Raw genomic sequence first — 13305 nt, forward strand, 5'->3', positions numbered from 1 at the left:
GTGGCAAATTGTCAAAAGAAATATTCCTATCCGAAATTCCTCTAAGGACAACACTGAAGGCCATAGGCAAGGACAGAGAGAGCCCCGAGCAGTGATTCGACCTCTTAGCGAGCAGTGATTAAGGGTCCCAGGTCCAGAAGAGAAGAATAAACATCTGTGTGATTTGTTTAACCCGCTTCCCAACACATCTCAGACCCTTGAGCTCTTAGGAATGAGGGGGCCTCTGTGAATTCAGTGAAAGTCCCGTGCACAGAGAAACTCTTCAAGTGTCAACACGCCTTAATAGACCCGACCTTCCTATCTATGTTAACTGTAATCTTGTGGACATCTGTGGCACTTAAAGTACAAATAAGAAATAGAACTCGAAGTTCAGTTTATCCGGATGCGATTTTGGAAGTAGCCAGTCGGGGAGATACTTCTGTCGGAGAATTCATTTTGGGTCATAAATGCTTGTGGAGGAGCACTGACTGGAGAATCTCAGCATGGGGTTAGTTAGGAGAACAAAGGAAGGCGCTGCATCAATTATATAATATTTAAAGAAAAAAATATATATTATGCTGTATAAGGTAGTGACTCACTGAACAATCAATCGGTCCAAAAAGGAATTTCCCAGCAAAAGAAGAAAAGTATTTCATTGAACTAACTCTTCAGGAAAAAAAAAATGTACCTTAAGGTTTATTTAAAGTTCTGTTTTTATTCCTCTTTTTTGTTTATTTTTTTTTCCAGGTAGATTAATAAATCTGGCAGCTGATTTCTGCAAGGTTGTTGCGTTGTGGATTTCTAATTGAATAGATCCTCACAGACGAAACCGACCCCTCGATAAATCTTCCCATGAACCTGGGCGGGGGGGGCGATGGAGGGGGAGGGCGGGTAAAGCCAAACAAATCCTCCGTTGCCCCATGACAGGCTCAATAAGAAATGATTAAAGCTGAACAAAAAGTCACTGTAAGGAAAAGAGCATTTGATTGAGGATAGAAAAAAGCACAAATGTCACGCAATAGGAATCACTGAAGAAGTTTCCACGCAAGAATTGTGCTGGTACAAAAGATGTTTGTAGGGGAAAGAAAAAAATGGCCGGATGATTCTCAAGGCATTTAAAGACACAGGAACCTAGGGTTAGGTCTCAAACACGGTCTCCCAGCTCACATAAAGCACCTCACTCATTTTCAGTCATCCACGGCTACTCACCTGTATAGGACTGTAGAAGTTAGGAAGAATATTTTCTTTGAAATGTTGCTCCACTCATGTGCTTTGAGATGGTCTTAAATTGATCAGTGGTATTTACTGAGTGCCTTTTATGTGCAGAGCACTGAAGCATGTGCTTGGGAGAGAACAATACAGTAGAGTTGGTCAACACATTCCCTCCCCATGAGGAGCTTGCAGTCTAGAGGCGGGGACAGATATTTATAAATAAATTATGGAGATGGACATAAGTGCATAATTATGGAGATGGACATAAGGATGAGGGTGGAGTGAGTAAAGCTCTCCTTTCTCTGGAAAATGTGGCCAAAATAGAAACATTTTCAGTTGCAAACATAGCAGGCTCTCTGGCTAAAATTTGAATTGACCTACTCCCACACAATTTTTAGCCCCAATTTGGGGGATTCTAAGAAACAAAGCCCTGTCCATTGTCCTTAAGTGCCTGAAAATATTGCTGAGAAGAATCACATTTTCACAGACCTCCTTATATTTGTGTGTGATCTTAAATGGCAGCCCATAGAGGGCCAGAGACATAAATTGTACTCCCCAAGCACTTGGTATGGTGCTCGGCAAAATATGAATTATAGTAACAGTGGTTCCCATGTGCCAGGCACTGTACTGAGTGCAGGGGGAGATACAGGGTAATCAGGTTGGATGCAGTCCCTGCCCCTCCCACTCTCTAGATGAGATAACTGAGGCCCAGAAGAGTAAAGTGACTTGCCCAAGGTCCCACAGGGGGCAAGTGGCAGAGCTGGGATTAGAACCTAAGCCCATCTAACTCCCAGGCCCGTGCTCTATCCACTAGGCCATTACTTCGCAAGCAGTAAACTCTCAATAAATACAATTGGGTGATAGATCGATCGAATGACATTAATTAAATAAAAAAGCAAACCCCTACTAGTGGAAAATGTTCAAAGCACAGGCATTGAAGCTCCGTTTTTATTTCTGGCCGACTGTAACTCGACTGAATTTAAGATTCTCAGAGAGCTGGTGGTATTACATTAACACGTTACGTGGAGGTGCCCAATGTCATATTAAGACCGTGAGCCCCATACGGAACAAGGGACTGTGTCCAACCTATTACCTTGTATCTACCCCAACACTTAAAACAGTGCTTAGCACACAGTAAGTGCTTAACAAATTCCACAATCATTACATCCCTTGGATCCTCTGGTCAGCACGGCATCACCGGAGGAAAAAAAGCTATCCCCGTTGTCTTAAACATTCCCGTGTCACGGCTTGCAGCAATTGAGAGCTGAGGGAGAGATCTTGGGGTAGGCAGGTGATTATTTAGAAAATCAAGTCTGCCGAGAAATTCGGTCAATGAGGGTGGCTCCAAGGGAGATTTCTCAACTGCATAAGATGTCTCCTCTTGTTTGGATGGGAGGAAATGCCCTGTTTTCTGGATGTTGTCACAGCGGGTGCAGTCACCGAGGCTATAGTTAGAGAGATTTTCTGTTTGTCTGGGATTTCTCGAATGAGTCATCTAGTCATCAGGGCTGGAGTCTTTCCAGTAGGTCTAATGGAGGAAGCTGTAGGGCAGCGAGGAGTTATTTGATCGTTTAATACTTGGAAGACTGCAAGTACAAAACCCAGATTTTTGCAAAGAATGTGTCAGTTCAAGCTTCCTCGCTGCAACCTGCTGTAAGCCAGAGATGAATCACCGCCTCGAATGAGGCGACATAGATTTTGGAGAGGGGAGGGGTTATGGACACACGTAACCTCAAGAGAAGCGACTGACCTTCTGAGAGGCTGACTTCATTGTGAAAGAGCACAAGGAAAGAAGGGGGAAGAGAGATTAGGTTAAGGAAACGAGTGTTGCGTTGGGAAGAGACCAAATGGAGACTTTGAAGTTGGTTTCACAGAAAAGATTGTGAAAGCGTCCTGCCTGTGGGGAGATTAAGAGGGGCTGTGCGTGTTGGGGTGCTGGGGGAGGGTAAAAGAACCTCTTCCATTCATTCATTCATTCAAGCATATATATTAAGCACTTACTGTGTGCAGAGAACTGTACTAAGCGCTTGGAAAGTACAATTCAGCCATTCCCTTCCATAGTCTCCTCTTCAAAGCATCCTGGGGCAGGTGGATTCCTTAGGGGCAGAGAATACGTCTATCAACCCTACTGTATGGTTCTCTCCCAAGTGCCTAGTAAGAATGATGATATTTGTTAAGTGCTTACTATGTGCCACGCACGGTTCTAAGCGCTGGTACTGTCCTAGTACCTCCGCTACCTGCCTTGGAGAGTTAGTGTGTTCCAAAGGAAAGAGCACAAGCTTGGGAGTCTAGAGACATTGGTTTCTAGGCCCATCTCTGCCACTTTGCTTTGTGACGTGGGGCTTGTCACTTCACTTCTCTGGGCCTAAGTTTCCTCATCCATTAGATGGGGATAGAGCATCTGTTCTCCTGCGGTGACTGAGAACTCCATCCCTTGAGTCTCAGCCTTCGGCTCTTTCCACTAAGCCAAAATGAAAAGTTGGGCATCTCTGGAAAGAGCAAATGAGCTTAGAAAGCATCCACGCAAATGCTCTAGAAAAAAGATGACATTAAAAGAAAAAATGGAAGGAAATGGCCTTTTAACCAGTGCTTATTCCCTGGGAAGCAGCATGACCTAGTTGAAACAGCCCAGCCCTGGAAATCCGAGATTTCTAATCCTGACTCTGCCACTTACCTGCTGTGTGACCTTGGAAAACTCAGTGACCTTCTCTATGACTCACTTCCCTCATCTGCAAAATTGGGATGAGATACCTGTTCTCCCTTCTACTTAGACTGTGAGTCCCATGAGGGACTTGATTATCTTTTCTCTACTCCAGCATTTACTACCGTGCTTGGCACAAGCCTTGCTTGTTAGTAAGTGCCTAACAAATATTATCATTATTACTGTTATTTAGGGTTTTTTTTCTTTCCTCCCACCAAGAAGAACTCTGGTACTAACCAAGGTGTGGGATGAAAGGGGGCTATAGGAAAAAATAGAAAACCGGCAATTTCAGCAACAAGAGCTCTGCAAAAAATATCGGGGTTTTCAAAATGCATAAAGCCCAGAGGAAAAATTACGGCCAACAAATCGGATGAATAAACCTCACGTCCTTCAGCTCAATTTTGTTTGTATCCAGCTGTTACTCCTTTTCCACTGACCGATAATTCAAGGCGGGGAAGTACTAGCATGATCTCTTTGTACATTGAATGATGACTTGAACAGAGTTATCTCTGCTTCCGAAGAGACAAACGTCCCATTTCTCATTACAGAGAAGTTTACACTCCATGAGGTGAAGGGGAGAATTGGTACTTACCCCAGCCACTTGAAAATTAGTCCTGGATCATTCCAGTTCATTCAGTGGATCAAGGTTTCCAAGTTAACCTCATCGAGCATCTTCACTGATCAACTTTAGAGTTGAAGATAGGAATGAATAGGTGCTAAGGGTGAGGTTGGATTGACGTGACTGGGATGCTGTGAATTTATCCGGAAAGTTTCCCTGGTGGAGGTGGGATTTTAGGGATATGGAGACAAGAGGAGTTGCGTTCTGGGAGATTTAGGGTGAGAAGGAGTTCCAAATTCTCCTCTTTGAGCTGTGTAGACCTGTCATGTGACTATGAAAATCAAACAATCCCAGCTCAACAGGAGAAAGAAAAATTGAAGTCAAAAGAAAGTATTAGAAATGCCAAAAGAAACAAAACTTCTATGAGATCCTTTTTTATTTTTATAAAAGGATTATGTAGGTTACTGAGAACCGCACGTTATAAATACAAATTTTAAATCATCTTGTAACGAAGAATGTGAGATAATTTAGTCTTATAGAAATGCATTGGCGAAATCAGCATCTGTTAGATTCTTTATTGTTAAATCATTGGAGGAAGTGCTACAGCGTAGGTTGACTCCGGAAATAGAGATGACGCTGGAATAACTGTCCACCAAGAACAGATTATTTTCAGGTAAAGGAAAATGCTGATTTTGCCTCCTACACTGAACGCTTCCGACACCACCCAATGAATCCAGTTTTACTAGTCTGATGAAGGAATCGAGGGGCTTTAAGAAGGTCTGTATTGGATGACCCAAGAAAGAAAGAAACAGTAAAAACAGGTGAGAACGTTAGGTTATTTCTGTATTTTCTTCAAATATATTATGATTATTAAAATCTAGAGTCATTTAATTCTTTGTAGAAGCAAAATTTTCAAATCACTAGCATATTCTGGGTTGAATGACAGATTCTGATGAAAGTAAAATTAGGGTATAATGGCTGTTTGGAACTTATTTCCACATTTTTAGATTCTAAGACTAAGCACTTCCAAAATTAAGTAATTTTTTTTTCATGATTTTCTATACCCTTGCTGATAAGTCTTTGAGACTGTAACCCAAAAGCTGTCTTGTGCTGATTCGACGAAACACATTCATCATCATCAGTGGTATTTATTGAGCACTTCCTGGGGGCAAAGCTCTGTATTAAGCGTTCAGGAGAATGAAGCAGAAGGAAAACACAAGGTACCGCGCTCTCAAGAACATTACAGTCCAATGGGGTGGACGGAAGAGAATTATGTCCAGATCGTGGGAGCGGGAGGATGATGAACAATATACAGGGAGTGCTGTTCTTGTATTAGGGTGACAGAGTTGAATGAATAATCGAATATATGACCATCAATAGAGCTCTTCCCCTAAGGCTTAGTGCATTTTTTTGCACCCAGGGGACCCTCAGTAAGTACCGTTATCACCACAATAAAAAGGTGTATAGTCAATCAATCGATCAGTGACATTTTAGGAGCGCTTACCATATGCAGAGCACTATATTAAGTGCTTGGGAGGGTATGGTACAGTAGAATTAGTGGACATGTTCCCTACCAATAAAGAGTTTGCGGGCTAGAGGAGAAGGTACTTAAGTGTTGAAGACAGGAATGAAATATATAGGTGCTAAGGGTGAGGTTGGATTGACATGACTGGGATCCCGTGAATTTATCTGGCAAGTTTTCCTGGTGGAGGTGGGATTTTAGGGATTTGCAGACAGGAAGACCTGAGTTCTGGGAGATTTAGGGAGAGAAGGAGAAGGAATTCCAAACTGGGGGTGCATGATCTATTTCAGAATATGTCCATTATTGAATGAATGAATGATCCCTTCCTTCCAGGAACTTAGTCTTTTGGGAGAGAAAAAAATGCACAGTATATGAAAGATGCGAATGAGAGAGAAAAGGGAGTTACTACCGGAAACAAGAGTAACCTAAAAGGGACTAACTGGTAAAAACTGAAATTCAGTCATTCATTTGATCATATTTATTGAGCATTTACTGCGTGCAGAGCACTGTTCTAAGCGCTTATGATGCACATAAGGGCTGAGAGTGGCCGATGGAATGACAAGTTTAGCAACGTGAGGAATTGGTCGGGAGTTTCTCATGGAGGAGGATTGAAATGGTGGAATTTATTTTAGTGTTTGTCTTCCCTACTTGATTGTCAGCTCCTCTAGTTCAGGGATCATTCATTCATTTAATCATAGTTATTGAGTGCTTATCGTGTGCTGAACACTGTAATAATGTTGGTATTTGTAAAGCGCTTACTACGTGCCAAGCACTGTTCTAAGCGCTGGCACTGTTCTACTAAGTGCTTGTGAAAGAAAAATACCACAGTAAACAGTGACATTTCCTGCTCATAACGAGCTTACAGAATGGGAGGGAGGCAGACATCAATTGGAATAAATAAAATAAGAGATATGGACTTTAGGACTGTGGAGCCGGGAGAGGGGAAGAGCAACGGGAGCAAGTCAGGGTGACACAGAAGGGAGTGGGAGATGAGGAAAAGCTGGGCTTAGTCTTGGAAGGCCTCTTGGAGGACATGTGCCTTCAATAAGGCTTTGAAGGGGAGGGAGAGTCATTATCTGGAAGATTTGAGGAGGGAGAGCGTTCCAGGCCAGAGGCGGGACACGAGCCAGGGGTCGGTGGTGAGACAGGAGAGACGGAGGCCCAGTGAGAAGGTTAGCACTAGAGGAGCGAAGCATGCGGGCTGGGATGGAGAAGTAGCAGAGCAAGGTGAGGTAAGAGGATCATGTATCTATTGAGTCAATCAGTCAATCGTATTTATTGAGCACTTACTGTGTGAAGAGCTCTGTACTAAGTGCTTGGCAGAGAACAGTATAACGATATAACAGACACCTCCCCTGACCACAATAAGCTTCCAGAGTCTGTTGCCCTCTCCCAAGAGTTCACTACAGTGCTCTCCAAAAAATAGGCCCTCCACAAGTACTTAGGAAAAGCTCGATACATTTCATTGATTGATTTATTGATTTTGATTGATCAGTTAATTAGTAGGGTTGTGGTTTGATAGGTCTTCCCAGACTGGGGAAAGAAGATTCTGAGTAGCAAGGATGGGTTCGTAGATGGTTTATAAAAGCCTAGAAGGTATGTGGTGATGGCAGTAATATTTTCGGTGGGTTTCAGATCATCTCTTCAGAGGAGGGGGGGGATATTTATCTTGCCAATTTCCCCCACCACCACTCCTTTCATTCCAGCACAACCTTGGAAGGTGTATCTAATAACTGCTTAATTGAAGGACTACATGGCACTGTCCAGACATCTTGAGAGGTAAATCATATCTTACGCTCTTTCTAAAGATGTTTAGACTTTTCAGGAAAGTTCTTTTGGGAAACTGCAGAGTGAAACTGGGCAAAGGTTGTTCTTCTTGTTGATCTGTTGTTGTTTTTTTTAAATTTCTTTGAATATACTGCCTTGGCTTTCCATAATATAATGACTTTATCATAGATGGAATTACTTAAAGCCGAGAAATTAACTCTTTTCTGAGAAAAAAAGAAACCTTGGGTAACACGAGAGGAAACACAGAGAAAACATTCTCTGTCTGAATTCGGCAAGCCTCTGGAGGAGTCCGAAATAGGAAGTAGTGTTCTCTTCTTCTCCCAGGGTTCCTCTGACAGGCTAGACTGAGTAGATTGTTTATTTTTCCTGAGACCTAAAGGAAAATTTTAGGTCTTCAGCAGCTGATGAGTTGGTTTAACCAGAAAGTTTGGATCAGGTCATTAAGAAGGGGGATGTATGCGCAACAGCATTTGCGACCCAGATCCCCAAATATTTGGGATACAGTGAACAGTGGTGGGCAGAAATGAAGGCTCTGTTTCTGACCTCCGGGTGGGATTGAGAAATGACGGAGCCGAACGGCCTTTGGAAGTCGGTGCCAGGCCTGTCACCCCGATGATACCGTCTGGCTCCAGCTAGCGTTTCTGAGATCAGCAGAGCCGTTGGAGCATCTGATTCGATCTTCCCCTAGCTCTGACTTCAGAGGTGCCAACCTACAAAAGTCTGAGGAGCGTTTGTGGTCTTGGGAAGGCAGACAAAACTCTTCCCCCACGAGGAGAAACTCCAGGTGTCAGTCATCCAAATTTGCACAGAGCAGGAAACGGAGTCGGACTCCCTGCCAGAGCAGGATGTGATACGATTTGCTGAGACTCAGCAAAATCAGCAAACTGTGGCATGCGATGTAAGAACAAGGAGCCTCTGAAATAAAGACAGCAAGAAACTGATGAAATCAGACGATGAGGGCTTTCTTGGCTAAAACCGGTAGGTAGATGATGAAAAAACATGCGTGGGGAACTTTTTTTATCATTGAACTTCACTGAGTTGCACGGGTTTATGTAGACCAAATGGTGCCAAACGAGATCTGATTGCTTTTTGTATGGAATTACAAGATTAGTGGGTGAAAGGAATTCAGGCGATGGAATGCCTTTGGATTTTAGCAGAGCATTTGATTCAATATATTGTGAGTTCATTGAAAATGATTTCAAATAGCTCTTGGGAAAGTCCAGCAGAAGGGAGACACGAGGCGCTTTCCATTTCGTCGGTAAGCGGGGCGAAGTGGACTCAAATGATATATAAGTAGTGAAAGCGGGAGGAAGAATCAAAACTTAGCAGGAAGTAATACAGATAGAACACAAGGAAAGAGGAAAATACATCATCCTGTGGGCCCAAGAGTGGGTGTGAAATTCATGAGTGTTTTTCTTTACGCTCTTTGTTAAGCATTTCTTATGTGTAGGGAACTGTACTCAGTGTTGAGTAGATGTAAGATAATCAGGTTTGACACAGTCCAGGTGCTATTTGGGGCTCACAGTATTAATCTCCATTTTACAGATGAGGTAACTGAAGCACAGACAAGCAAAGTGACTTGCCCAAGGTCACACAGCAGACACGAGGCAGAATCAGGATTAGAATCCGGGTTTCGTGACTCTTTTATTCATCCATTCACTCATTCGTATTTAGTGAGCGCTTCCTGTATGCACTGTACTGAGCACTTGGGAGAGTACAATATAAGAATAAACAGACACATTCCCTGATTTCAACAGGCTCATGCTCTTTCTACTAGGCCGTGCCGCTTCTCACTATAGGTGTTGCTCATCACAGACTGAGAAACATTATGCTAGGATCAATAAAAATCAATCGTGTTTAAGGAGGGCCTACTTTGTGCAGAGCACCGTATTAAGTGCTTGAGAGTATATAATACAAAAAGTTGATGGACATGTTCCCTGTCCCTGAGCTTACAGTCTAAAAGGGGAGACAGACATTAATGGAACGTCTAATTATAGAAGGAATGCATGTAATATAATGATTAAAAATAATACTTTCCTTGGCACTTAGTAAGCCCTAAACAAATAACATAATGTTATTATATTGTGCCAAGCAATGGGCTGAGCGCTGGAATAGCTGATCAATCAATCAGTGGTATTACCGAGCCCTTACTGTGCAGAACATTGTACCAAATGCTTGGGAGAGTACGATATGGCAGAATCGGTAGACATGTTCCCTGCTCACAGTGAGCTTCCAGATCAGAGGGACGCAAGATTGTCAAATGGTAAGCAGTCCCTTTACCTCATGGGGTTCACAGTCCAAGGCTGGAAACCTAAGTGCTTACCACAGCGCTCTGCACACAGTAAGCGCTCAATAAATACTTTTGAATGAATAAGAAATTTCAAAACGAGAAATAACTGAGGAGGGAGAACAATGGAATCCTGTAACGGAGGCAGAGAGGAAATAGGAGGCCGGGATTCCTATATCAGCACCCCCAAACTGAGCTGCAAAGAGAGGGGGGAGGTAGAGGAGTCGGCGGGGCGGTGAGGGGGAAATTATCCATCTACGGACAACGGCAGTGAGGAGCCCCAGCGAAATAGCCCCTTGCCGGTCCCTGTCAAGAGTGATGAGGACAAATCGGAGAAGTTCAAAGAGTCCTCCTGCCAGAATGATCAAGGGACTGGGAGGGTTGATTTATGATTCAATATCCAAAGACCTCTGTCTGCATCCCCAAGCTAAACAAAGACCAAAGGGAGGCCGTGATAATGGTTTGCAAATATTTCAAGGCAGTAAACATTCCATAGAGTGGGAGAATCACTTAGAATGATCTAGGGCGTGATGAGGCGAAGGAGGAGAAAATGGGGGAAAGGAAAGCTTCAGCTCTGTGATAGGAAAATCCTCAAAATGACATCAAAAGGCTAGGAAATAGTCTTCCAATGCCAATGCGGGGGTTGGAGTCATAAAGGCTGTTGTGTTTTCTCCCGAGATGTAACCGGTCTGATTGGGGAGCGGGCAGCCAGCAAAGAAAATGAGAACTCATGGTTTTCTGTTTTTCACCTTCAGGTTCTTTTAGCTCCCATGAAGTATGGACCAGGATAGTCCTGAAGCTAGGACTCTACAACTCCCTCTCGCAGGAAAGAGGACGGTGGGTACTCTCTGAATCTCCATCTCATCTATCTTGCCTCCAACCTCCGGCCCACGTCCCGCCGCGTCTGATCCGGAACGCCCTCCCTCTTCACAATGAATTAATTAATGGTGGCATTTTTTAAGTGCTTACTATGTGCGAAGCACTGTTCTAAGCGCTGGGGGAGATACAGGGAATGAGGTTGTCCCACGTGGGGCTCGCAAGTCTTAATCCCCCTTTTACAGATGAGGTAACTGAGGCCCAGAGAAGTGAAGTGACTGCCCAAAGCCACGCAGCTGACAAGGGGCGGAGCCGGGATTAGAACCCACGACCTCTGACTCCCAAGCCCATGCTCTTTCCAGTAAGTCACGCCACTTCTAAATATTAATAATAATAATAATGTTGGTATTTGTTAAGCACTTACTGTGTGCAGAGCAATAATAATAATGTTGGTATTTGTTAAGCGCTTACTATGTGCCGAGCACTGTTCTAAGCGCTGGGGTAGACACAGGGGAATCAGGTTGTCCCACGTGGGGCTCACAGTCTTAATTCCCATTTTACAGATGAGGGAACTGAGGCACCGAGAAGTTAAGTGACTTGCCCAAAGTCACACAGCTGACAAGTGGCAGAGCTGGGGTTCGAACCCATGACCTCTGACTCCAAAGCCCGTGCTCTTTCCAGTGAGCCACGCTGCTTCTCTAACTGTTCTAAGCGCTGGGGTAGATACAGGGTGCACAGGTTGTCCCACGTGGGGCTCACAGTTTTAATCCCCATTTTACAGATGAGGTCACTGAGGCACAGAGAAGTTGAGTGACTTGCCCACAGTCACACAGCTGACATGTGGCAGAGCTGGGATATTACTATTACTATCATTATTATAAAGGCCATCCTGGCTTTGAGAAGGCACCACTGAACAGTCAAACCCCATACCAAGTAGACGGTCTAAGGAGCAGCGTGGCCTCGGGCAAAGAGTGCAGACCCGGGAGTCAGAGGACCTGGGTTCTAATCCTAGCTCTGCCAGTTTCCGGCTGTGTGACCTTGAGCAAGTCGCTTCACTTCTCTGTGACTCAATTTCCTCATTTATAAGATTCAGACTCAATGTCTGTTCTCCTTCGCCCTTAGACTGTGAGCCAGCCCCATGTGGGTCGGGGATGGCGTCCAACCGGATTAACTCGTACTTACCCAGGTGCTTAGAACAGTGCTTGACACGTAGTAATAATAATAATAATGATATTTGTTAAGCGCCTACTATGTGCAAAGCACTGTTGTAAGCGCTGGGGGGATACAAGGTGATCAGGTTGTCCCAGGTGGGGCTCACAGTCTTCATCCTCATCTTACAGATGAGGTAACTGAGGCACAGAGAAGTTAAGTGACTTGCCCGAAGTCACACAGCTGACAAGCGACGGAGCCTAGTAAGCGTTTAACAAATGTAGTAATGATAATACTAGAGAAGCAGCGTGGCTCAGTGGCAAGAGCCCGGGCTTGGCAGTCAGAGGTCATGGGTCCGAATCCCGGCTCTGCCACTTGTCAGCTGGGTGACTGTGGGTGAGTCACTTCACTTCTCTGGGCCTCTGTTACCTCATCTGTAAAATGGCGGTGAAAACTGTGAGCCTCACGTGGGACAACCTCATTCCCTGTATCTCCCCCAGCGCTTAGAACAGTGCTCTGCACATAGTAAGGGCTTAACAAATACCAGCGTTATTATTATTAATACTGATAATAATAATAAGGATGAGAGGCTATTGGGGTGCCTGTCCTCCTTTCTGGTTTTGGCTTCTGATCCTCTAGACTGTGAGCTCGTTGTGGGCAGAGGTTGTCACTGTTTATTGTTGTGTGGTGCTTTCCCAAGTGCTTAGCATAGTGCTCTGCACCCAGTAAGCGCTCAATAAGTAGCCTTGAATGAATGAATCCTCCGCAGGACAAACCTAGACCCATTAGCGCCACCTACCAACTGCCCTGAAGAATGCATTGCAAAATAATGTTAGTATTTGTTAAGCGCTTACTACGTGCAGAGCACTGTTCTAAGCGCTGGGGTAGGTACAGGCTCATCAGGTTGTCCCACGTGAGGCTCACAGTCTTCATCCCCATTTTACAGATGAGGGAACTGAGGCCCAGAGAAGTGAAGTGACTTGCCCACAGTCACACAGTTGACTGGTTTGCAATCCATGCACCACCATCAATCGATCAATCAATCATACTAATCATAATTATGGTATTTGTTATGCGCTTACTATGTGCAGAGCACTGTTCTAAACGCTGGGGTAGATTCAGGGTAATCAGGTTGTCCCACATGAGGCTCACAGTCTTCATCCCCATTTTACAGATGAGGTAACTGAGGTCCAGAGAAGTGAAGTGACTTGCCCACAGTCACACAGTTGACTGGTTTGCAATCCATGCACCACCATCAATCGATCAATCGATCAATCAATCATATTAATCAT

Source organism: Ornithorhynchus anatinus, chromosome 8 (assembly GCF_004115215.2).
Source record: "Ornithorhynchus anatinus isolate Pmale09 chromosome 8, mOrnAna1.pri.v4, whole genome shotgun sequence".
Classification (NCBI taxonomy): domain Eukaryota; kingdom Metazoa; phylum Chordata; class Mammalia; order Monotremata; family Ornithorhynchidae; genus Ornithorhynchus; species Ornithorhynchus anatinus.